Source organism: Mus musculus, chromosome 7 (assembly GCF_000001635.26).
Source record: "Mus musculus strain C57BL/6J chromosome 7, GRCm38.p6 C57BL/6J".
Classification (NCBI taxonomy): Eukaryota; Metazoa; Chordata; class Mammalia; order Rodentia; family Muridae; genus Mus; species Mus musculus.
Window position 1 is genome coordinate 97,777,007 of NC_000073.6, and position 26,208 is coordinate 97,803,214.

The following is a 26,208-nucleotide window of genomic DNA, read 5'->3' on the forward strand; positions in this document are numbered from 1 at the left end:
CAAAATCCAACTGGACAAAACAAAACAAAAACAAAACAAATAAACAAAAAATAAACAAAAAAAACCTATTCTTGTCATTATGAAGATAAATATTCTGGCGAAAAGCCAGAGCACTCACACAAGGTTAGAAAGTCTAATATAACATGGGACATTAGACTGAGTAGGAACCCAGGATGGAACAAGGTAGAATCCCATTTGCTCTTTCCTGATGGCTTTGCCCTTTGCAGTGGATCACAGTTGATTCCCTGTACACTGATGGGTGGAATTCTCGGCTCCAGCTGCTGAGTTTGACACATCACAGGATAGAAATGTCGCACAGAGCTCAGAGCCCCTGATCCAGCTGTTGCTGTCTGCCCACTTCCTCTCCTTAGCCAAGTTGTTGCTGCTGTTGGCAAAATGCAGTTGGTAGAAGCACTTTAGTGAGTCACCATCTTCCTGGCTCTTGGTGTCTTCAAATGTAACAGTCACCTCTCTTGCATGGCTCCCTCATAGAACCAAGTGGGAGAGGGAAAGTAGGGCTATATAGCCATGTAATTTTCATCGGCATCATTGTTCCGTGTGAGTTGTATGCTACTTATGTCTCAGTTCCTGTTCAGACTCAGCTCCACAGGGAGTTAAGACATAGAACCCACTCTGCTGCCTGATGGATTGGCATCCCAAAGGCTGCAGGATCGAGTTCTGGGTTCAAATCATCCATTTCAGGCTATGTTTCTAGAGCATATGTTGAACTTAAAATTAATGCTTTTATTTTTCTACTCTTGCAAAAGCCATTTAACTTGCTTATTTATGTACCTGGTGTGTGAAATGTGCATGTGGGCAAATGTATGTACAGGTGGATACACCTATGTGTGTATACCAGTGTGTGTACATGCAAAAGCCAGAGTGTACCTAGAGTATACTCATCAAGAATCTCTTGTTTTCATCTCACTAACTCTGGGGTTACAGATGTGCCAGGGGCTGGAAAATGACTCACAGGCTAAAAGTGCACACTGTTCTTGAAAAGGAACTCAGGTTGGTTCCCAGCACCCATGTAAGAGAGCTCATTAACAGCTTCTAACTCCAGCTCCAGGAGTATTCAATATGTCTGGCATTCGTGAGCTCCTGCACTCATGTGCATTGGGGTGGTTTGAATGAGAATGGTCCCCATAGGCCGATATGTTTGAATACTTGGTTTCTAGCTAGTGGAACTCATTGGGAAGAATTAGGAGGTGTGGCCTTGCCAGAAGGGGTGTGTCATGGGGCAGGGAACAGGCAGATTTGAGGTTTCCAAAGCTTAGGCCACTTACTCCCAGTGTTCTGTCTACTTGATTATCTCTACCTTCTACTTGTTTGTCCAGATGTGAGATCTCAGCTACTCCTACCACAATGCTTTTGCTCTGCCATCATGGACTCTATTTTAGTTAGGGTTTCCATTGATGCAAAATGACACCATGACCATGGAAACTCTTATAAAGGCTAACATTTAATTGAAACTAGCTTACAGTTTCAGAGGTTTAGTTCATTATCATCATGGTGGGAAGCGTGGCAGACATGGTGCTGGAGGAGTCAAGAGTTCTACATATTGATCCAAAGGCAGCCAGGAGATACTTTTCTGTAGGCAGCCAGAAGTAGAGTCTCTACACCAGGGGAAGCTTGAGCACTAGCAGACCTCAAAGACTACTCCCAGTGACAAATTTCCTCTCACAGGCCATATCTCCTAATAGTGTCACTTCCCATGGGTCAAGCATATTCAAACCACCACATTATACTCACTGGACCACATAGGTTTGATTGAATACATGAGTCTATGGGGAACATACCTAGCCAAAAGCATAATGCAAAATACGGTTAGTCCAACTTCAAACGTCTCCATAGTCTATAACAGTCTCAACAATGTTAGAAGTCCAAAATTCAAAGTCTCTTCTGAGATTCATGCAATCTCTTAACTGTAATGCCCTATGAAATCAAAATAAACACACAGATCACATACACCCAACATCACAGGATATACACCATCATTCCAAAACATCATAGTGAGGAAATACTGGACAATCTCCAAACTCTGCATCTCCACGTCTGATGCCAGAGCACTCTTCAGATCTCCAACTCCTTTCATCTTTGTTGACTGCAAAAAACTTCTTTCTCTTGGTTCCACTCCCTATTAGCAACTTTCCTCAACAGGTATCACAGGACTCTGGTATCTCTAACATCTTGGGGTCTTCAAGGCAACTTCAACTTTACACCTTCTTGTTCCAGTGTCTGGGATCTACACATGATGTTCTGGGCTCCTCCAAAGGGCTTGTGTCACTTCTCCAGCTCTGCCCTCTGCAGCACTCTGGGCTCTGGCTCCACTACTGCTGCTGTTCTTGGTGGTCATCCCATGATATTGGCATCTCCAATATGCAAGTATCTTCCACTGCAACTAGGCTTCACCAAAATAGCCTCTAATAGGCTCTCTTCATGGTGCCATTCCTCAACTCCTTTGTGTAATGAAGGAGGCAGCACCTTTACTGATGGCTTTTGCTGACTTCTCATAATACCAAGCCTCAGGTTCTTTCCATGACCCCCTTCATGCCTTCTAAACCAGTATCACCTGGGTGATTCTTACACATTACCAAGTCTAGTTGCAGCACAAGGTACAACCTTGGCTATCTCTGGAACACACTTTCTTTGTGTTCCCAGAAAACACTTCCCAGAAGATTTCACCTCAGTAATGCTGGTATCTTCTTAATCATTGTTAATTTCTTAGCTCCAACTAACTAGCATCAATTGTCCTTAGTAATCCCTTTTACTCTTGACTCTAAAGCCAGAGCCACATGACTAAGGCTGTGGAGTTCTGTTGCTAACTGGGGCTAGAACATGGTCCCTTATTCTATAGCATCACCAGCTTTCTACTTTTCAATTCCTTCACTAAGCTTGGCTGTCCTGGAACTTGCTCTGTAGATTGACCTTGAACTCAGAGATCTGCATGCCTCTGACTCCTGAGTGTTGGGATTAAAGGTGTGTACCACCATGCCTGGACCTAAGTTTTTCTTTATCCTTTCACAAGATCTTTATTCTAGACTGTAGTTCATGCTAGATATAGTCAACTTGAAAACAGAGAATATTCATCACAGTGCATTCTTTGTCAAGTTGACACATAATAATATCTCCTTACATCCAAATGAAAACAATAATAATAATGCCTAACACAATATAACTATCCCATGTTCAACTGTAAACTCATAAACAATAAGCTTAGCTGGGTGGGACTTGCCCTGAAGTCACCACTCCCTTAGTTCCCTTTAATATCCTTGAACACTGGATTTAGCTCCATTCTACGTCCTGGTGTCCCTTTAATCTTTGAACCATTCATTTTGTATTTTCCCTTCCTAAGCTTGCTACCTTTGGTCAAAATGCTCCTTATAAGAGTGAACCACAGTACAAAGTCTACACTAGGGTTCCTTTGTCACTGCAATTAATCTTTACCACAGACTGAGGCAGACTCTTTGAACAAGGGCAAAAAGCATCCACTTTCTTCACCTAAATATCACAAGAGCAATCTCTAGGCAACATCCTAAAATTCTTCTCTGAGACCTCTTGAGCCAGGTCACCACAGTTCAGATCACTCTCAGCACCACTGTCTTCCATGCTTCTACTAGACTGGCCCGTTAAGGCCCACTTAAAGCATTCCACTGCTTTCCAAAGTCTCCCAATCCACATTGCTCCAAACAAAAGCCTGGTCAGGCCTATCACAGCAATACCCAATCCCTGGTAGCAACTTCTGTCTTAGGGTTTCCATTGCTATGAAGAGACACCATGACCAAGGCAACTCTTATAAAGGCTAACATTTGATTGGTTCTTGCTTAAGTTCCAGAGGTCTACTCCATTATCATCATGTTGAGGAGCATGACAGCTTGCAAGCAGACATGGTGCTGGAGGGGCCAAGAGTTCTCCATCTTGATCCACAGGCAGCCAAGGAGGCAATAGTCTTCTGTAGGCAGCCAGGAGGAGGGCCTCTACACTGGGAGGAGCCTAAGTACTAGCAGTCCTAAAGTCCACCCCCAGTGACTCACTTCCTCACTTCCTCTCATATCGTCAGTCTCCTTTGATAAGACCACACCTCTTAATAGTTTGAGACAGGGTTTGTCTGTGTAGCCCTGGTTGTCCTGGAACTCCTTCTGTAGACCAGGCTGTCCTCTAGTTCAGAGATCCACCTACCTCTGCCTCTCAGGTGATGGGATGCAATGGATGAGCCAACACACCTGGCTTCATTTTTAACTTATGAAGAAAAAGTTTCTGTAATTTTCCACTATGGTGATACCATTTTATAGTCTTGTGGCTTTCCTGGTTAGAAGTAAAAGAAACAACCATCCACCCCAAATAGGGAATGAGCCAAGAGACCAAGACAAGTCCAGCCTGGCACCAAATGAGCTTCTGAGGGCTGGATGGAGCCTTAATGACTCTGAGGCCAGTGGCACCACCTGAAAAATATCCCCCACCAACCCCGTGCTCAATTTTCTACCTCATATGCTTTAGCATGTCTAAGAATAAGTGCAGCTATGGCCAGAGGGCACGGCGATTGGAATCCCAGAGGAGGGACGTGTGAGCTTCTTGTGACCCTCTTTCTCTGTCTCCTAGAGTGAATATTAACCATCTCATTAGGAGAGATCTAGCAGAGTGTTTGCCACGCTCAAGGAGCAGCGGTGGGGGGAGGGGGTGGAAGAAACTGTCAAAATCAAACAGAGTGGAGCTCACACTGGAAACTCCCAGAACACACTGTACCACTGAAGAAGCGCCTGAGTACAAGGGTCCTGAGAAACCACTGCTTACAAACAGCAACCAAGCCAACCTGCGGCTCTTTGCCTTAACAGGACAACAGGACAGCTGGAGGCAGGTGGTGCTGGCCCAGCGTTGATGACTAGAAAGCATTTAGTTGAAGGTCTGTGATTTTCTCAGTCTTTTCCTCATAGTTTCAGGATAGCTGCTTCAGCTCCAGATCCCACATCTGCCTTTAAAGAAAGAGGAAGGAGGAAGAAAGGGAAGATACTAGTAGGAAGTAGAATTTATCTCTAGAGTTCATTCCTCTCTGCCCTCCTGTATAGCTTCTATTTATGAGTTACAAGTCATTACTAATGCAGCTTGGGACACATCTGTTTATTCTCACAGTTTCTGTGTGTCAGGTCTTAGAACCTGTGGAACGAAGAAGCGTGCTTCGGTGAGTTCTGAGGCTCCAATATGAGTCTGGTGAGCTGCACTGTTCAAAGGCTTCTGAGCTCCCTCAGGTTGTAGCAGAAGTAATTTCCTTGGAGCCTCAGAACTCACCGAAGCATGCTTCTTAAAAGCCAGTTTTAAAATATAAATATAAATACAAATACAGTTTTATTTACTTATTTGGTGTGTGTGTGTGTGTGTGTGTGTGCATGTACGTGTGAGTGATGTGTGTGTACACTTCCCACAGCATACAAGTGGAAGTCAGGGAACAATTTCCAGGAGTCCAATCTTTCTTTCTGCCATGTGGGCTCTAGAATTGAACTCAGATTGTCAGCCTTGGCAGCAAGCGCCCTCAACCGCTGAGCCATCTGGCTGAACTATGTGTGGTTCTGCATCCAAAGAGAAGACCCAGGAACAACTGCATCCTTCATGATGAGCTCACCTGGACTGTGATCAGTAAAGGCCATTATTCACTGACAGACATCAGAGCCTTTTAGAGAAATGGCAGTTTAAGGACTGGGTCAAAGAAAGCAGAAGAAGAGAGATTCAGATCATAAAGCAAGAGATAATCGAAATCTACCAAAAAGCACACTAAATTCTACAGCTATTTTGAAGAATAGTGTGGCAAATTCTATGAAACGAAAAAGATGCCTATCCTACAACAAACCTATACTACTTCTAGGTGTGCACCCAATAAAATAAAAGACATATATACTTGAAGAATCATTACTGCTTTATTCAAGTAGCCAAATACTACTATTGATAGTTAAATGGATAAACAGTTTGTGATAGATATGTAGAATGTAGTATTGTTCAGTAGTATAAAGGGAAGTTCTAACTGACAACACACAGATAATCTCAAAACCAGGAAAGCTAGTGATGTAGTGCAGAGATAGACTATTTACCTACAATGCACAAGGCCCAGTGTTCAAGCCAAATGCTCATCAGAGCATGGCAAAAATATCACTGGACAAATACACAAAGAAGTACTTGCAAAATGAGGTTCTAGAGAAAGCAAGAGTAACCCACAGTGACTGTAAGCAGAGCATTGATTGCTGGAAGGGGGAGGGGTGGAAGACTGACTGCAAAGAGGCAGAAGGAGCTTCCTGAGTCAGATGGGCTTTGCTAGTGTTTATAAAGATGAACATTTATCAGTCAGAAGACCATTTAAAATTCATGCAGTTCGTTTTATGCAAGTTCTGTCTTGATACTGATAGTTTAAAATGTGTGAACAAAAGACTCAAAATACACAGTTTACTAAGGAGCATACCTAAACTTGACATGGTAGAGGGAGAAAGGCCTGGAGCTCAATGTCAGCTTCAGTTGCATAGTAAGTCTGAGGCCAGTCTGGGCTACATAAAACCCTACTTCAAAAAATAGTCAGGTATGGTAGTGCGCGACTTTGATCCCAGCATTAGTGAGGCAGAGGCAGGTGTATCTCTGAGTTTAAGGACAGCTGTTCTAGAGAGCAAATTCCAGGTCGACCTGATCTGCATAGTGAGACCTGATCTCAGATCCAATTAGTTAAATCATCCATTAAGCAGCCACAAAAGAGACTGGTGAGATGGCTCAGCAGTTAAGAGCACTGACTGCTCTTCCGGAGGGAGTTCCAGAGGGAGTTCCCAGCAACTATGTGGTGGCTCACAACCATTGATAATGAGATCCGACACCCTGGTCTGGTATGTCTGAAGACAGCTACAGAGTACTTAGATATAATAGTAAATACTTTAAAAAAAAAAGCAGCCACAAAAAAATCAAACTCAGACAGCTATGGACCTATTATGCACAGGTGCTCAGCTACTTGGTGATCAGAAGAATGTAAATTAAAGCAAGAACACCCTGTCACACACTATGTACTGCCTGTAATAAATAAAACAGTAAAGATTGGTAATCCCAAATTGTTGAGGTTATAGAGAATTAAAATTCACATACCTTTCAGACAGGAGTGTAAACAAGATTGCCATTATCTATTAAATTTGATTTATAAGATGAACCTATAAATGAAACCTGAGCAGTTTGCAGCAGACACTTCTGGTATTACCTTCCCTGAGTCCATCTCTGATTTCAGCTGCAGCCTTGGACAGTTTGACTCTCTCTAGGCTGCAGCACTGACCCAGTGTCCACCATACACTTTCCTCTCTCTCCTGCAGCAACTTCTCTGGTATCAGGTTGTGATATGGACCTGCAAACAAAGCTATCAAGTTCAGGGGCATCAACATCCTGGGGACAACCCTCAGGTGATGAGAATTTCTGCAGTTGATTGACATTTCCCCCTCTCAGATGACTCCAGCTTTGTCAAGTTGACATAAAACTAGCCAGCACAAAAAACTTTCTACTCAGATAAATTAAATATCAAATGATAGAACTTTTATCAAACTTTAGTGAGTCCCACAGGCCACACACCATTCTAAAGAATTTCTACCTATGTATGCACTAGTTTCCATTCCTTTTGGAGAAATCTCAGCCCTGCCAAACGTGTGCTCTAGTCACTTACAATTTCATGTAGTTGGTTGGATTTTGTTTGCAATTTTGAGAGTCTTGAAGAAATATCAGTCTTAGGTCACTCATGTGCCTGTCAATTCAGGACATAATGTAAAATCCAGAAAATTTCCAGAGAAGACTGACAACATGACAAACCCTGCTCTTCTTTGGCAGCTGGAGGAGCAGACTATGTTGAAAGTGATGTCCTGAATGAAGAGCTGAGTGTGAAGCACCATGCCTGCAATCTCAGTACTTAGGGCACACTGAGGCAGGAGGGTCTTGGCTTTGGAGCTAGCTCTGGGCTACATAGCAAGACCCTGTCTAAAATGAAAACAAAGAAACACAATGTACTGGTGTGCTAGAGCTGTCTTCATTATTAGTTTTGGCAGGGGGTTAGGGACAGCATAGCAAGTGGTGTCTTACAATTGGGTGGACACATTAGATGGATGCACCTTCTAGCAAGCACCCCTTCCACTTTACTAACATAGACAAGCCCCACCCTTGACTGGAGATGAATTCTTTCTGGACTAGGGAATAAATTAGCACATGTAGTGGCCTAAAACAATACACACTTCATGGTATGTACTCACTGATAAGTGGATATTATGCAAAGAGTGTGGAATACCCAAAATACAACTCATGGACCACATGAAGCTCAAGAGGAAGGAAGACCAAAGAGTGGATGCTTCAGTCCTACTTAGAAGGGGGAACAAAATAATCAAGGGAAGTAGAGGGTGGGAGGAACTTGGGAGGAAGAGAAGACGGAGAGGGGAAAAGGGGGTAAGAATCAGGTATGGGAGGAGATGGAGGAGATGTACAGAGGGTCAGGAAATTGAACAGAGGTGTGTAGCCGTGGGGGATGGGGAACTGGGGGTAGCAACCAGAAAGTCCCAGATGCTAGGAAAGCAAGAGCCTTCCAGGACCCCACGGGGATGACATTAGCTCAAATATCCTACAAAGGGGATATTTCCTGTCGAGTCCATATCTAGAAATTAGGCATGGCCCCCTGGTTGAAGTATAGGGACACCCACTCATCTCCAAAATTTTAACCCAGAATTGCTCCTGTCTAAGGGAAATACAGGAACAAAGAGTGGAGCAGAGACTTAAGGAAAGGTCATCCAGAGACTGCCCCACCTGGGGCCCATTCCACATGCAGTCACCAAGAAGTGCTTGCTGATAGGAGCCTGAGACAACTGTCTCTTGAGAGCCTCTGCCAGATCCTGACCAATACAGAAGCGGATGCTTGCAGCCAACCATTGGATTGAACACAGGGAGCCCAATGGAGGAGTTAGGGAGGGGACTGAAGGAGCTGAAGGGGTCTTATCTGGCATCAATGGGAGGGGAGGCCCTTGGTCCTGTGAAGGCTTGATGCCCCAGTGTAGAGGAATGCTAGGGTGGTGAGGCAGGAGTGAGTAGGTGGGTGAGGGAGCACCTCATAGAAGCAGAGTAAGGGGGAATGGCAAAAGGGGGTTGCAGAGGGGAAACGGGAAAGGGGATAACATTTGAAATGTAAATAAATAAAATATCCAATTTAAAAATTACACACTTGCTATACAAAGTGACAATTCAGAAGTTCAAAATGGATGGGTGTGTATGGGTTCAAACCAAGGTGCCAGAGGATCCAAAGAAGACGTGTGCTCTTGCATGTTTCCCTCTTTTGAATATGCTCTCAAGAGCAGAGCGGTTCTTATCTCAAAGTCCTGATTTAATCACACCTGCTAAGTGTTTCGTCATGGAGGGAACCACATGTACTCTCTACAGTGGTCAGAATACTAGCATTCTGAAAGAGCTGCTATTTGCTTGCTGTGGAGACAGTGCAAAGAGAGTGTAGATTAGGATACATTTCCTGGGTTGTGATCCTGGGATAAACTATGCTCTGTGTACATGCCACAGTTTCCTCATCAAAGGACGAGAGGGACAGGAGGAAACCTGGAAGGGTTGTTGTAGGTTTGTTTAGCAAGATAGCATTAATGAAGGGCTCAGAACAGCATCTACCACACAGTAAGCTTTTATTAAATACAGTTTTTTAATTTTTAATTTAATTTTTATTTTTGGATATAGGGCTTCTGGATCTCACAGAGATTTGCCTGCTTCTGTCTCTTGAATGCCAGGATTAAAGGTCTATGCCTCCACCTAGACTTTAATATCTTTTAAATAAATTGATTGATACTATGTATCAAGCACTGCTCCAAGTTGGGAGGTACAGGTGGGTTTATTCTGTGGAACTGATGAAGTCAGATACACAATTACAGTTATTACAATTTGTACTGCTTGGGATAAAATAGCCAGGCCAGAGGTGATACACTTGGGAGCACTGTTACAGGTTCTAGGCCAGCCAGGAATCTTAAAAGAAAGAAAGAAAGGTGGTGAGGTGGGAGAGAGAGAGGAATAAATAGGCAGATTAGAAAGGGCATAATATTAAATTCAGGGAACCTTAGAAATATTAGTCAAACTCCTAGATTAATATGATATTGGAGTTTTAGTTTGTAAAAGGAATAGGTGTTTTCAAGTCAGATAATGAAGGAAGGGCTCTTGATAGAAAAAAGAATGTTAAAAAATGTTAGGTAGGATTCTTATGTGGCTCAAGACGAAGCCAGAAAGGTTGTCATACACAGCCAGCCTGTAAGTGCTGCGTTAAAGTTTGGACTTTATCCTAAAAGCAATAAAGTGTCTCTGACTGTTTAAACGTGGGGAAGCAATCATCAGTTTTGTAGCTTTATAAAGCTTCCCTGGAGACCACTGAGCATAATGAGTTAGATTTTGATTTTGAGAGAGGAAAGTTTGCTTCTGTTGCCCAGGTGCTGGTGGTGACCAGCAGTTTGGACAAGGCTTGACGTGGTTTTGTTTTTGTTTTTTTTTTATTTTTTGTTTTCTTTTCAGCTTACAAGCAGGAAGGACAATTTGAAATTAATGTTGAGAACAAGGATCTGATTAGAGGGCTGTTGAATGGTGATCATTGGCTGAGAACATGAAGGGGAAAGGTCATCAGAAATAGCTATTATTTTCAAGGGCAATGCATGCTAAACTGCATTTGTTGTTGTTGTTGTTAAGTTGAAGCTTAGAGAAGTCAAATTAGGATAGCCAGGTGCAACTTATTAAGAAATTATGGGTTAGGAATTCAACTTAACTTGGATATCTGGTGTGTGAAATAAGGCTCTGAGTTTTGGCTCAGAGTAATTTGTCTCGGTTTTGGATGTACTGAATTTGAGGTATAGCAGGACAGGCAAGTGATGAATGCCATTTTACAGGTATTGAGAAAAACAGAATCTGAGCTCAGGTAAAAGGTTTGCGTCAAAAATAGCCTCAGTGGTGGGAGAAGAGCAGACTTTTTATTTCAACCTGAGTCCAGTATAGCTTAAAAGTCTCCACTATTTCTTCCCCAGCCCTTACCCTAATTCTCAGACCTCTAACCCCAAGACAAACAGAAGAGTAGATGTCTGGGTCCGACGTGACGTGAGATCAGACAGTTTTCACACTTTCAGCTCTTGGTGACGAGCCCAGGGATGCCAAGATGCTTTATATTCAAGGGGCCACCCGCATTCCACTCTGACTTCACATTAACCATCTGACAGAGCATCCACATTTCAGGGAAAAGGCCGCTTCAAAGAGGGAGACCGCGACAGCTCACAGCAGACGCCCGGGCCCAATGACGTCACGCGGCAGCCAGGTGATTCCCTAGCCTCTGGCGTCAAGTGCTGATGACGTCATCCCGGCGCCCCACCTCGCCCCCTGGCCGTGTTGGCCTGGTTCACGTGGGTCTGTCCGGCGCTCCCCGCCCCCTCCCACCTGCGGGGGGCGGAGGCCGGGCAGAGGGGGCGGGCCCGAACGAAGGAGGCGTGGCTTGGGCGGGGTCGTAGGGCGCGGCGGCCGCCAGCCCGGCTACATACAATAGCAAGGCTGCGACCGGGGCCGAAGGTACCGCCGCACGGTGGGCACTCCTCGCCGCTGCCCTACACCTCCCCGTCCCACTGCACCTCTAGGCTGCGCGGAGTCCTGTCCGCTATCACCGGCTTTTCGCAGTCGCCGGTGCCCCCTCAGAGCCCGCGCTCTCCACAGTGTCCTCAGGGAAGGCTCCCCTTAGCGAGCGCACCCCGCCCCCTCATAGTCCCGGCGCGCCTCCCGCTCCCCGCGGCCCGCAGCGGCCCGCCCTCCAGACCCCGGGCCTGAAGGAACCCGGCGCGAGCGGCGAGAGGAGAACGCGGGGCGCCCGCCGGCTCACACTCCCGCGCTCTCTCTCCGGGTTTGGCGGCCGCCAGGAGGAGGAAGAGGAGGAGGAGGAGAAGAAGAAGGAGGAGGAGTGGAGCGAGCGCAGAAGGTGAGAGCTGGCCTCCCGCGACAGTGCTCCCCGCATCACGGCGGCCGGGCGAGGGCGCGGGGCTGGGGAAGGCGCTCGGAGGGGGCGGGGAGTTGGGGGGGCGGACCGGGGCGCCAGGTGAGCCGAGGCGGGCGCCGCCCCGCGAGGCCGACCGCTCCCTTCGGGCCAACAAAGGCCCCCATGTGTCAGCTCCTATGCGACCGCGGGTTCCCGAAGTCGGGGCGCTGGGGAGCCCCGAGGGCGGGCGCTGGGGCTGGGGAGGGCCCACAGGTCCCGGTCTCGGTTCCGGACTGACTCCCTCCGGAACTTCGGGGTCCTGAGACGCTAAAACTGGCCCGCGACGCAGATGCTAAGTGAAGCAATGAGGGTTTATTCTCCGTGGTCGGTCCCGGCTTGGGAATCACTTTTCAGGTTCATCGCCTTGTAAAATAGACGGGTAGCAAATGACCCCACCTTCACCCCAGGAATACTCCGTAACTTGGGAAGTTCCTCACAGACTTAGAACGAGAATCAGGTTTTTTTTTTTTTTTTTTTTTTCCCCACGCCCATTTTTAGTCTATTTCAAAGGCAGAGTTCTTCCAACCATCACTATCTTGGATCTTTTAAAGGTAAACGATACTGTGTTTTTGGAAGAATACTTGACAGTTATTGAGTGCCTTTAAAAAATATCTTGTATCCTGTTTCTTATGTTAAACCCCTTGGATAATCACCTTATCCTTTACGATATTTCCAGAACTGTGAAAGGTAAAAGAAGAGGTTATTAATCAAGTTAGTACTTCTATCTTAAGAATCGTTCTTGAGAAAAACCTTTGTCCCCTATGTCTAAGGGTCTCTCAACTCTGTCAGGAGGAAAACTGGAGTTCAGCGGTACAGAGATGCCTCATTAGGCATTACCTCCTTCCAATATGACCTTGAATTGATCACACCCAGCCTTAAAGTTCTTAGAGTTTGCTTTTAAAGTTCAGAAATGAGCAGCTAGCTAGCAATCATCTGCTCAGCTTTCGGGATTCCACTGAAGAATCCTCTCCACCTTGGAGTCTTTGCTGGCATCCATTCTGCTTCCTTCCTGACACAACAGTCTTCTCCCCACTGGGGCTCCCAGAGGCCCACAGAGATTTCTTCTGTCTGCACTTGTAACGCATTCTACTTGGAAATCTTATGTTCACATGTACACAAACCATCTCAACTAGAAGCCACCTCTCAAAGAGTTTTGGCAACTCGGACTCTGACATTTCCTGAAGCTTATTCTAGTCTTAACCTGCTAAGTGAACTCATGGCTTGGCCTGATCAATTTACTTATTTATTCATCTGTTTATCCAATATTACTGCTACAATCTGAAGTGCTACAGTGTTTCAAGCTGCCTGCTAAAGTCTGTGCTGATTTCAAGTACATCAATACAGCTGGTCTTTGCTCACAAGACCAAGAGCTCAAAGTTTAGTGGGTGAGGTAGACTTGTAAACAATGAAGGTCCTCTGGGGGACTCCAGTTGTACAGAGAATGGTGCGCAGTAATTAAGGTTGCTGGACCTGTCCTACAAGTCCTGGCCACAGCAAGTCCGTAGGGAAAGTGGCCCTTCATCTGTAAGAGTTTACTTGATAAAAAGCTTATCCAGTTCAACTCCATGTATATTTTCTGAGTACCTGTTTTGAGGTCTTTTGCTAGGTTTGCAGGAAGCTGTGTACCTTGAGGGGTCTTTGTAAAACAAAACCTGGTCTATCAGTGCTTCCTCCCCTCCCACCCCCCTTTTCACAGTTGAAGGATTACCTTCAAACTTTTTAGTGTGAAATAAGAAACTCCTGGAGAGCTGACCATTGCCTACTTTTGCATCCTTAAACTTTCTGGGTTCTGTCCTCCGCCTCCTCTTCTCTTCTCTTTTCCGAATTGCTGCTTTGCCTGGAGTGCTGCTTCCTACCTGTTATTTGCCTGTGGAGAATTCTTTATTGGACCTCTGAGAAATAGTTCCTCCTCTTCCCTCTTCCATCTCTGGGAATGAGTTACTCTTCCATCTTCTGGCTCAGGAGTCTAGAATTTTTGTAGTACTCCTTTAGTAATCAGTTGCAATTAAATTTGAGTCTTCATCTTTGAGCTTTAGCCCCTTCTTTCCTTCTTTCCTTCCTTTTTTATGGTACTAGGGATCAGGTGCTCTACTGCTGAGCTATATCCCCAGCCCTTGGATGTCTTACACTGAGCATTTTTAAATTTTGAGACAAAAACCAACCTTGGACTCATTCTGTAGCTCAGGCAATGAATTTGTGATTCTCTTTTAGCTTCCTAACTGGGAGACCACTAAGTTCAGTGGCCTGTGAATCTTTTATCTTTCCTTTCCGTTCCTTTCCTTTCCTTTTCTTTTCTTTCCTTTTTAAAAATTTTTTTCTTTGACATGTTGAAGAATGAAACTAGCCCCCCCCCCCCCTTTTTACGTTTTCCTTATTTATTGTGTTGTGAGTGCATGCATCCGAGGTGTAGCTTATGCAAAGTCACCTTTTGGGAATTCTCTTTCCTGGCGATCAGACTAAGGTCATCAGGCTTGGCAGGAAGCATCTTTTCTTGATGAACCATCTTGTCAGCCCTATATATTATTAAATTTCCACTTCCTTATTGTGTGTGTGTGCGTGTGTGTGTGCGTGCGTGCGTGCGTGTGTGTGTGCGTGCGTGCGTGCGTGTTAGTGGAAATTTTGTGGAGGTCAGAGGACAGCTTTCAGGAGATGATTCATTCTCTCTTTTCACAGTGAGTTTCAGGGGTGGAACTGATTAGGTATGTTCATTAAAGCAAGGGCTTTTTTTTTTTTTTTTTTTAACCTGTTGACCAATCTCATTAGCTCTACTTTATATTTTGAGACAGGACCTTCCTAAGTTGCTCAGGCATGCCTTGAGCTTGGAATCCTTCTTTGTCTAGCTTCTGAGTAGCTGGGGTTACAGGCCTGTGCCACTAGGCCTGTCTTTATGAATTACTTGAGGTCAAGATATGTTTGGATATCGTGTCTAGTAATGTTCCTGGTACTTGAGTACATTGAATGAATAAGTACTTTGAGTAAGTATGTGAATGAGTGAAAGAGTCCTGTAAAGCCCATGAGCTAGGTCACCTAATCTTTTGGATGGAACAATTAGTTGTTAAAAGTGTGATCCTTGCACCAGCAGTGTCAGCATAATCTGGGTATTTGACAGTAGATTAATGAGTCTCATCCCAAACCTACAAAAAACAAATTAAGGTTGGAGCCCAGGCGACTCTGCTTTATTAGGCTCTCCAAATGATCCTGATGCTTATTAAGGTTGAGAAATCGATACAGAGTTAAAGGATCTGTATTTTTTTTTTTGTAAAGTCAGCACTCCATCCTCCCTTCTGCCTCATTTCCTCCCCCTATCCCGTTTCTTCCTTATCTTTTCTTCCTTATTTTATCCTGACATTCCCTTCTGTTCACACCCCCTCCCTCCAATCTATCTCTTGCGGCTAGAGTGAAAGATGCTTGAGGGCTGGGAGATTTTTCTGTTCAAGTTCATTGCTATAAGCTCACTGCCTAGAAGAGTGACTAACCACAACTAGCACAGACATTCACATATTTGCTAGATGAATAATATGCCTTAGTCCTACTTACTGCCAGCTGCTACACTGGGGTTTTGTTGAAGAGAACTTTGAGTGAAGAGTAATCACATTCCCATTTGCAGATCCAGGAGACTCTTAACATTTTGGGGATTCATTTTTGCTTTAGTCAGCTTAGTTACCTTCCTTCCCTCCCTGTGTTTATTTACTTTTTATTTATTTTTATTTTTTTAGAATTAATTGAGACAAGGGGTCTTGCTACGTAGCTCTGACTGGCCTTAAACTTGTACCAGCTTCCTGTCTCAACTTCTTGAGTGCTGAGGTTACAGGCATATGCCTGGCTTTGCTGTCTTTTTACCATAGAAAAAAATCTACAGGGCTCCCCAACTTATAATATTGTTTTAGCCATGACCTGAAAACTGCTGAAATCCTAGGCCAGAATTCTTTCTTGAGAATTTGCAGCTTGGTTTTCCAAGTGTAAATGAGCACACAGACTTTTGAGTCTTAACTTGAAACTGTCTCTTCCAGATCACCTGTGGTTTTCAGTAAAGGTTCTTTTTCTAGTAAAGGCTTACTTGATTCTACACAATTTCTCTTCCTTCTGAAGCTCTAAGAGTGCTTTATTTGTTTTCCTTCCCCCACCCCTTCCTTTTTTTCCCTTTGAGGCAGGGTTTTTCTTGGCTATCTGGGAACTCACTCTGTAGACCAGGCTGACCTCAAACTCAGGTTTGCCAGCCTCTGCCTCCTGAGTGCATGTGCCACTACACTTCATGTTCCTCCTCCTCCTCCTCTCCCTCCTCTTCCTCCTCCTCCTCCTCCTCCTCTTCCTCCTCCTCCTTCCTGTGTGTGTATATGCATGTATATACATTTTCTTGTGTGTAATGCAGGTATGTGGTGTTCACTTATGTAGAGCCAGAAGTCACTGTTGAGTGTCTTCTTCAATTGCTTCTCTACCTTATTTTTTGAGACTTGGGTCTCTCATTGACTTGAAGTTTAAGGGCTCAGTTAGACTGACTGGCAGTAACCCTAGGCATACTCTTGACTCTGCCTCCCCAGGGCTGGGCTTGTATGTGTACTACTGCTCCCAGATTGTTACATAAGTGCTGGGGATCTGAACTGAAGTCCACATGGTTGTATGAAGCACTTTACTGAGCCATCTCCTTAGCCCAGTGTTTTTGTCAACTTTCTTATTAGTCTTACACAGCATGCCCAGTTTTCTCCTTTCCTAACATCCTTCTGGGAAACTTGGCTTCATTTATTTATCCTTTACCATATAAACAGTAATTAAGTTCATCTCTACTATGCACCAGGCTTTTTGCTGGGGCAGATACTCATCTATATAGGGTATGGCTTAAGCCCTTAAGGAAATGTTAAAATGAACAGATAGAGGGGTTTGATTGTAAAGGTGAGAGAAAGCTGCCTTTGTGCATCCCTTCCTCCACTCCCAAATTATGGATAGGTTGTTAAGTATTTTAGTAAACATACTTCAAAAAGTCATTTTGAAGCTGGGAGAGGTGGCAGGTGTTTTTATATTATAGTAAGTGGGAGGAGGGTTTCTTTCCAGCCCTTAGAATAGCCATGATTGATAATTGCTGGTATACTAGAGATAAAGAAGCAGAGGTTTGTAGTGGTAAAAGAAACAAGCTTGTTTAAATGTTTGCTGTCTGTAAATGACAAGTCTCAATTCCAGTCCATATCTATCTGATCCCAGCAGCCATGGGCTGTTTTCAGTTTCTAGGCTGCTTGAATTTTTACTCATGGGGGCATAGGAATATTTTACAAATAACTATATTGCTCTTGGAGTTTCACATCATTTACTGTTAACTATTCATGTGGGAAAAAGATCCTTCGAGGGTGTCATTTTCTTCAGTTTTCACAGTGGCTCTGTATTCCCATTTTATGAGTTAGGAGACCAAGCCTGATAGAAGTGTTGGTTTGCTAAAAGAGCACATCAGCAGCACGTGCCTGAGTGTTGACCGAAGCACATTTGAAATTCTAGGTCTAGTGCTTTACATTTGCCACTACTAGAGTGACTTTTGAGCTCTATCTAGATTCTAGAATACTAGAAACATCCTTTTAGGTTGCTTCCTAATTTCAGTTTCTTATCCCTAAGAAACTCCTAACTAAAGAACAGTTTGAGCTAGAGAAAAAAAAATTGCTGATGAAGTTCTTAATGAGAGCAGCTAGAATATAGTATTTCTTTCCCCTGCCTCATATTCAAAGCCGTTTCTCAGGAGTAACTTTCTCTTCTGCCTCACCCTCTTTTTTTTTTTTTTTAATTATTTTTTCACGTTTCTGTTTTTGAGATCATGAATGTTTATAATGACCCTCTAGATTATCCTTTGTGGGAGGGCTGTAACTCAGTTTGTAGAATGCTTGCCTAGATGTATGAAAACCTAGGTTTGATTCCCAGCACCACATGAAGCCAAGTATGATGTTGTATGTCTGTAATTCAGCACTTCATAGGTAGTGACAGGAGGTTCAAGGTCAGGGTCATCTTTGGCTATGTATGAGTTTGAAGGTCGCAGCCTCATAATCAGAGACCCTGTCACAACCAACCAACCAGCCAGACAGCCAGCCAATCAACCAACCAGTCTACTTATTCCCTTGTAAAGTGTCTTGTAGTAGTACCTCATTTCTATGATTTATTCTTTTTATAAGGCAGATCACTGTGTTTTAAAATAGTTTTTTCTTTGTTTTAAAAGTACTTATTTTTAGTTTATATGTGTGTTTTGCCGGCAAGTGCACCACAGGTGTGCCTGGTGCCTGAAGAAGGCCAGAAAAGGATTGAGATTCCCTAGAATTAGAGTCACAGCCTCCTGTGAGCTCCTGTGTGGGTGTAGGGACCTAACCCAGGTTAGGTTCTTCCACAAGTGCTCTTAACCTCTGAGCCATCTCTCCAGCCCCTCATTAATGTGATTTTGTGGGGTATTGATTAATTCTCTAAAATTGATCCAAGTCCATTATGTCTTGTCTCTTATTCATGGAGTCAGGGTTAAGTAATTTGCATGTAGCCTTGGGAAACCATTCTTACTTATGGAGCTTTCTTCATTCTTTCCCTTTCTGTTTCTAGCCCTCTCAGGTTTCCCTTTCCCCTTCAGACTGAGTAAAGTCCAAGTTGGGGTGGAAAGAATGTTTGTTCTCTTTCTAGACTCTGCCTTTTGAATCTTTTGTTATGATAAAGGACCAGTGTATGTGTTGCTTCTACATCTTCTGTCTGTGCATACTGGATCTTCACCCCCTTCTGTGTCTGTGCATACTGTATCTTCACCCTCTTCTGTCTGTGCATACTGGATCTTCACCCTCTTCTGTCTGTGCACACTGGATCTTCACCCTCTTCTGTCTGTGCATACTGTATCTTCACCCTCTTCTGTGTCTGTGCATACTGTATCTTCACCCTCTTCTGTCTGTGCATACTGTATCTTCACCCTCTTCTGTCTGTGCATACTGGATCTTCACCCTCTTCTGTCTGTGCATACTGGATCTTCACCCTCTTCTGTGTCTGTGCATACTGATCTTCACCCTCTTCTGTGTCTGTGCATACTGATCTTCACCCTCTTCTGTGTCTGTGTATACTGGATCTTCACCCTCTTCTGTCTGCCCTCTTCTGTGTCTGTGCATACTGATCTTCACCCTCTTCTGTGTCTGTGTATACTGGATCTTCACCCTCTTCTGTCTGTGCATACTGGATCTTCACCCTCTTCTGTCTGTGCATACTGATCTTCACCCTCTTCTGTCTGTGCATACTGTATCTTCACCCTCTTCTGTCTGTGTATACTGTATCTTCACCCTCTTCTGTCTGTGTATACTGGATCTTCACCCTCTTCTGTCTGTGCACACTGGATCTTCACCCTCTTCTGTCTGTGCATACTGGATCTTCACCCTCTTCTGTGTCTGTGCATACTGTATCTTCACCCTCTTCTGTCTGTGCATACTGTATCTTCACCCTCTTCTGTCTGTGCATACTTTTTCTTCACCCTCTTCTGTCTGTGCATACTGCATCTTCACCCTCTTCTGTGTCTGTGCATACTGGATCTTCACCCTCTTCTGTGTCTGTGCATACTGTATCTTCACCCTCTTCTGTCTGTGCATACTGGATCTTCACCCTCTTCTCTCTGTGCATACTGTATCTTCACCCTCTTCTGTCTGTGTATACTGTATCTTCACCCTCTTCTGTCTGTGTATACTGGATCTTCACCCTCTTCTGTCTGTGCACACTGGATCTTCACCCTCTTCTGTCTGTGCATACTGTATCTTCACCCTCTTCTGTCTGTGTATACTGTATCTTCACCCTCTTCTGTCTGTGCACACTGGATCTTCACCCTCTTCTGTCTGTGCATACTGGATCTTCACCCTCTTCTGTCTGTGCATACTGTATCTTCACCCTCTTCTGTCTGTGCATACTGTATCTTCACCCTCTTCTGTCTGTGCATACTGGATCTTCACCCTCTTCTGTGTCTGTGCATACTGTATCTTCACCCTCTTCTGTCTGTGCATACTGGATCTTCACCCTCTTCTGTCTGTGCATACTGTATCTTCACCCTCTTCTGTCTGTGTATACTGTATCTTCACCCTCTTCTGTCTGTGCATACTGGATCTTCAGGCTCAGTTTTTTATTTCCACCTGGTTCCCACAACGCTGAGGTTTATGTCTTTCTGATTGAAACCGTTGCCTTCTTAGTTCTTTGTGTGTTGTGACATTTCTTTCACTTCCAGGGGAAGGAATTGCGTATAAAAAGGAGAGCACCAAATTTGAACTTACAGAAAAAGCAGCTTAGATATTTACTTAAATCTTTCTTTGTTTAAAAAGAGAAGAAACTAACTCACACAGTTGTTAAATTAATGTTTGTGAAAGTGACTTACAAGATGTTGATGTGTAAATTGTTAAAGTAATAAAATAACTTACAGTTTATATGTTGGTAGAGGTTCTTTATTGATTATGTTTGAATTACTTCTCAAGATTAATAAAAGCACAGTTGCCTTAGGTTTACTTTAACTCAGTATGTGTATGTATATCTGTGTGTGTGTGTGTGTGTGTGTATGTATATCTGTGTGTGTGTGTGTGTATGTATATCTGTGTGTGTGTGTATGTGTGTGTGTGTATGTTTTAAAGGTAGAGTTTAATCCTAGCACTTGGGAGGCAGAGGCAGGTGGATTTCTGAGTTCGAGGCCAGCCTCTATAGAGTAAGTTACAGGACAGCCAGGGCTACACAGAGAAACCCTGTCTGGAAAAACCTAAAAAAAAAAAAAAAAAAAAAAAAAAAGATAGGGTTTAATGTGGTCCATGGTGGCATCTAGCAGTGTGGCAGAGATGACTTTGAATTTTTGATCATTCTGCCTCTACCTACTGACTGTGATAATATGCCTTATTTAGTTAAATGTCTATAGATGATTCTAATACACAAACGTGGTTGCAAAAGTAATATCCTCTGTAAATGTCTTGTTATATAAAAGTGAATGATTTATTGCTATTCGAAGTTCACTCATTTGCAAATCATTATGTACAAGGCATTGTCTAGGGGAAAACATAACTGTATACAGACAATTACTTTCTATTGAGACAGAAATTACACATGAAGATATGTACAGGTGCTGTGTGATGTGGGAAGGGAATCTACTCCACTTGTAATGGGGAGGCTTGGCTGTGTTAAAGGACATGACACTGCAGATGAGGTCTGAAATATGGACAGAGGTTAATACTACAGGAACTGTGGAAAGGGAAGAGGAAGGACCTTCCTGAAAAAGCAGCTAGGAGGATCAGAAACTAAAAACCTTTTTTTTTGCTGAGTACTGAGTAGTTTAATATGTGTAGAGGATAGGGCGTAGGGAATGGTGAGAACAGAAAGAAGGACCCAGATGATGAAACACCTTTTGTATAATAAATACACAAAGTACTTTTACTATAATATGACTTCCCTTTATTCTTTGAACAGTCCTCTGGATTAGTGAGGACAGGTGCTGTTTTATTTTCACTTTATAGAAGAGAAAACAGGGAGGTTAATTGAATGACCTAGGGCTATAGATGGCATAGCTAAGATTTGAAGCCAGATCAGTATAGCTTTGAGCTCGTGCCTCTTTTATTGCACCATTGCTGACCTAAACCTTTATAGAGTTTGAGGATCAGGCAAGCATTAAGGTTTGTATTCTTTGTAAGTTACAAAGTGCTTAACTAGTATTAGCTCTTAATTGGGAGTTTGTGGTTGGCACTTTCTGTCTGTGATTTATTTTACTTCATTTTATTTTGAGACAAGAGTTTCATGTATCCACAGTCTTACTGCTTTCAACTCCCAAGTACTGGGATTATTAGCATAAGTTTAAAGTTCACCTGATTTATATTCTATGGGCATTTCTTAGACTTCTCCTTAATCTCCAGACTCTTTCCTCCCCTTCAGAGTTGCTAACCAGGAGCCAATAACCAAAAATAAGGCCAGCTAATTAATTACTCTTCCAATTTTAGTGTATTTACTTAAGCTCCCCAATTTTGAATGTTTGTTTATTTGTTAAATTTGTTTATTTCCTTTTTTGAGTACTTGAGAGATGGAGACAGGTGGCTATCTGTGAGCTTAAGGTCAGACTGGTATACAATTTCCAGGTCAGCTAGGGCTACACAGAGACCCTGTGTTAAAAAACAAAACAAACAAATTTTTTTTTTTCAGAATGGGGTGTAAGTGCCGAGAGATTTTGTATAGTTCTACAAATTCTTGATTCTTCCTATCACTTGGAGAATTACTATTTTGTTATATTTTTTCTTTCATTTAATTTCACTTAGAATTAGATGATTATCCCAGAATCTGAGGGGTTCGTTTTGTCACAGTAATTTTTTCTTTAGTTTTGGTAATTGAGCCTAGGGCCTCAAGCACTTACTGTACCACTGAGCTGTCCTCCCTGCTTCTCAGTAGACTTTGCTTGAATAATGTTACCTATAAAGTAGTAACATAAAAGGAAACAAAAAGCCAAGTAGGTAGAGTGGAGAAATCCATAATGATATACTTTTCAAAGTCCAAGTTTCTTCAGCAATTTTACTCTCTCACGCATGCACTTGTAAAGGCATACATATGTGTATAGACAGGAATACAGATGTTCATGAGCTCCTGTTATGCCACACAAAGCTTTTCCTGGGAGCCACAACTCATGTCTCCTTACCCCAGATAGGGATCCTACATAGACGGAACAAAATACAGACACCACCAAAGTCCAACTTGAAGAACCAATGAGTTCTGGGGGTTACTGTGGGGTACAGGACCAAGGAAAGAGCACTCTGACCCTGACCTGACCCCAAGCCCAGGACATGGGCCAAATAACAAACAATAGTCTTCTGGCTTGACCCAGAGCTTCCGACTGTTTCATATTTTCCCCTCAAGCTCATGGCCCTTGTTCCAAAAACCCTATAAAAGCCTTCTCCTTCCAGCCTCTGCCATCTCTGTGTCCAGTCAGAGGCAGCAGCCATTCTGGCTTTCTCCCCAATAAATCTCTTTTGTGAGGTTTGTTTCTTATGGTGTGGTTTTGTGATAGTCCCTGGCTCCTGATTTCCAAGATGCCCATGTGCTGGAAAAAACCTTAGTTATTTACAGGAGTATGGGTGAAAGGGTACTTACAGAAGCAGTAATGACTCAAAAACAGCAGCAGTACCGAGGCCCACCCCAGCGTGGGTGACAGCTCACAACAAAGCTGGGGAACCTGAAGCAGCCTGCAGGCAGCTCAGCAGGTTGTTGAGTGTCCTTTCTGAGGGATTCTGCTCTGAACTCCTTTCAGACAGCTCTGCTGGCTTCTGCTTCTCTCAGGCAGCTAGCCTCAGAGGCTTTTTTGCAGATCAGCTTTCTTTTGCTGCTCAGCTTCCTTTTGTCTGAGGGGACTCTCAGCTTTTATTGCTTACTCAAGCAGGGAGGAGCCTAGTAAATCTAGTCAATTTCAGGGACTTCCAGAATCTATTTTAAACCTTTTGGTTTTCTTGCAGGATGAAATGTTTCAATCTTGGAGAAAATGCTTACACACAGCTTCCATATGCCTAACCTATTACTTATATAGTATTTTGAAGAATTTCAAAATAAGTTGTAAACAATATTATTATTCTACCATTATACACTTTCAGTATACATATCAATTGTTTTCACAGAAACATACTCATTTGCTATTCTGTGGTTTTATTTGGTTAGTACCCTATTGGAACCTAAGCTCCAAAGACTTGTCTCTTTAAAGGATGGCTATTTAAAGAGAATGAGGTACTGTTTTGTTTGTTTTTTGAGACAGGGTCTTATGTAGCTTAGACTGCTTTGAACTGGTTGTGTAGCCAAAGATGACCTTGAACTCCAAGATCCTTATGTCTCCACCTCTCAAGTGCCAGAATTACAGCAGGAGCTTGACTTTTCTTGAAAATATTAAATAGGTTTCCCTGTCTGTTAACTGTTGTGCTTGAGCCTGGTATACAGTAGGCATTCAGTAACATTTCAGTAACACTGAGTAAATGAAAGTGGAGCCAGCATATACTGTAGCCCATGTGACTTCTCGAGTAAGAACATTAGTTATTTTTTTCCAGCTCAACAAACATAAAAAAATTCTTGTGTATTTCTCTCCCTTGGAGCCCCTCCCACTCTTGAGAATTCTTTCTTTTTTTTTTAAAGATTTATTTATTTATTATATGTAAGTACACTGTAGCTGTCTTCAGACACTCCAGAAGAGGGAGTCAGATCTTGTTACAGATGGTTGTGAGCCACCATGTGGTTGCTGGGATTTGAACCCCGGACCTTCAGAAGAGCAGTCGGGTGCTCTTACCCACTGAGCCATCTCACCAGCCCGAGAATTCTTTCTTGCTTCTTCTTAATAAGTGTGTATTCACAGTGCTAAAAAAAAAAAAAGGTTATTTTAATACCCGTCTGAAAGATGACGTGTTGCTAAATAGATAACCATTTAGTACAAATATCTCTGAAATGAGGAAAAGTCGAAGGCTCTCCTGATGACATTTAAGAGGGAAAATTTCAAGTTCACCTCTGGCTATTTGGCCATTCTGAATATTTCTTCATTTCATTTGAATTGAGGAATTACATATAGTTGAGGCCTTTGTAGGCTCGTTGACCATCTAGGTGGCAGGGTTTGTTTGGTATTTTGTTGTTGTTGTTGTTTTTTGCTTTTTTTTCTTGTGTGCACATATGCTAGATGTGAAACTACATTTGCGGCTTCAAAATTGGAAGTTTTTTTAAATTAGTATTTTCAAGTTTCTTTTCTCTTTGACAAGGTATCTCTATGTATTTCAGTCTGGCCTTGCAGTCTCTATCCTCCTGCCTTAGCTTCTAGAATGCTGGGATTACAGCCAGTCAGCACCACACCTGGGTTAATGTTATTTAACTTTCTTCCATTAAAATAACAACTCTGGGGCTGGAGCAATGGTTCAGCAGTAAAGAGCATTGCCTGCTCTTTCAGAGAACAGGGGTCCAATTCCCAGCACCCACATGGCAGTTCACAACTGTAACTCAAGTTCCAGTAGATCCAACACCTTTTTACAGACATGCATGGAGCTAAAAAAACAAAAACAAAAACAAAAACAATGCACATCAAAACAAACAAACAAACAATCACTCAAACAAGAACCCCTACTAAACAGCAGCAACAACAAACAGATCTGGGGCTGAGGGCCTAGTATAAGTAAAACTCAGAGTTCTGTCCTCAGAACCACAAAACAAAACAAAGTCCAAATGGAACACTAAACAACCCTACCAAAAAGCCTAGAGCTCTGTTTTCCAAGCTATGTCTTGGTAGTTTGGAAATTTAAGTAGTTTGAAGCAAAATCCAGATACGGAGTGGGATGGGGAGGCAGAGGAAGGTGAAACTCAGGAGTTTGAGGCCAACCAGTTTTACATAGTGAAATCTTGTCTCCCCTCTCCCCCTAAAAGGGTCCAGATAAGGTTTTCATAAGGTTGTTTTATTGATGTCTCATCATTTCCAAGTTTCCTTTTGTATTAATACTTTTGCGTTACTGTGATGAAACACCATGGCCGAGGCAAATTTTAGAAGAAAGTTTATTTGGGTTTACAGTTAAGAGGGTTAGAGTCCATGCTGGTGGGGTGGAGGCAGTAGGCATGGTAAACAGGAGCAAGAAGCTGAGAAGTCAAATCTAGAACCATAAGTTTGAAGCAGATAGAGCAAAGTGCAAATCACAGTCTTTTAACTCTCAAAGCCTGATTCAGTGACATACGTCTTCCAACAAGGCCACATCTCCTATGAGTTCCCAAACAGCACTACCAAATGGGGCCAAGCAGTCAAATGGGGAACATTTTTCATTCAAATCAAACCTCTCAATCCCTTTTGTCATCAGTTCAATTTATTTGAAGAAACAACATTGTTCTATAGAGTTATTCACTTCATATTTTGTATCCTATTGTTTAAACAGGTTCCTTGGTCCTATATATTTATTTATTTTAAAGACTAATTTAATTTAATTTTATGTAAGTATTTTGCCTGCATGTATGTCTATGCACCACATATGTGTCTGGTACCAGAGGAGGGCGAAAGAAGGCACCGCATTTCCTGGGACTTGAGTTATCGATGAGTATGAACCTCTCGAGCACATCCTTTTATTTCTTACAAATCTATAGCAGGATATTAACAGGCCAACTCTGCTTTCCGCTCTCTTTTCCCTATTCTCTCTCTTCTTTTTCTTTCCTCCTCCCTCTTCCCTCTCCTTCCCTTTTTTCTAACCAGAACCTCACGA

At 43.1% G+C, this 26,208-nt stretch overlaps 1 protein-coding gene and 1 long non-coding RNA gene across 3 annotated transcripts in view; one reads left to right on the forward strand and one right to left on the reverse strand.

Annotated features, from left to right (window-relative positions):
* The window catches only part of Gm39050, a 41,081-nt gene extending 17,683 nt beyond the window's left edge, over nucleotides 1-23,398 (reverse strand). Inside the window, exon 1 of the long non-coding RNA XR_869802.2 lies at nucleotides 23,102-23,398. This is a non-coding gene — a long non-coding RNA (predicted gene, 39050). The remainder of the gene's footprint in view (nucleotides 1-23,101) is intronic.
* Nucleotides 11,535-26,208, forward strand: part of Pak1 (p21 (RAC1) activated kinase 1) — a 123,841-nt gene continuing 109,167 nt past the window's right edge. For both annotated transcript variants that reach the window (NM_001357365.1, NM_001357364.1), the window contains exon 1: nucleotides 11,535-11,968. The gene's annotated coding sequence lies outside the window, so the exon portion shown is untranslated. The remainder of the gene's footprint in view (nucleotides 11,969-26,208) is intronic.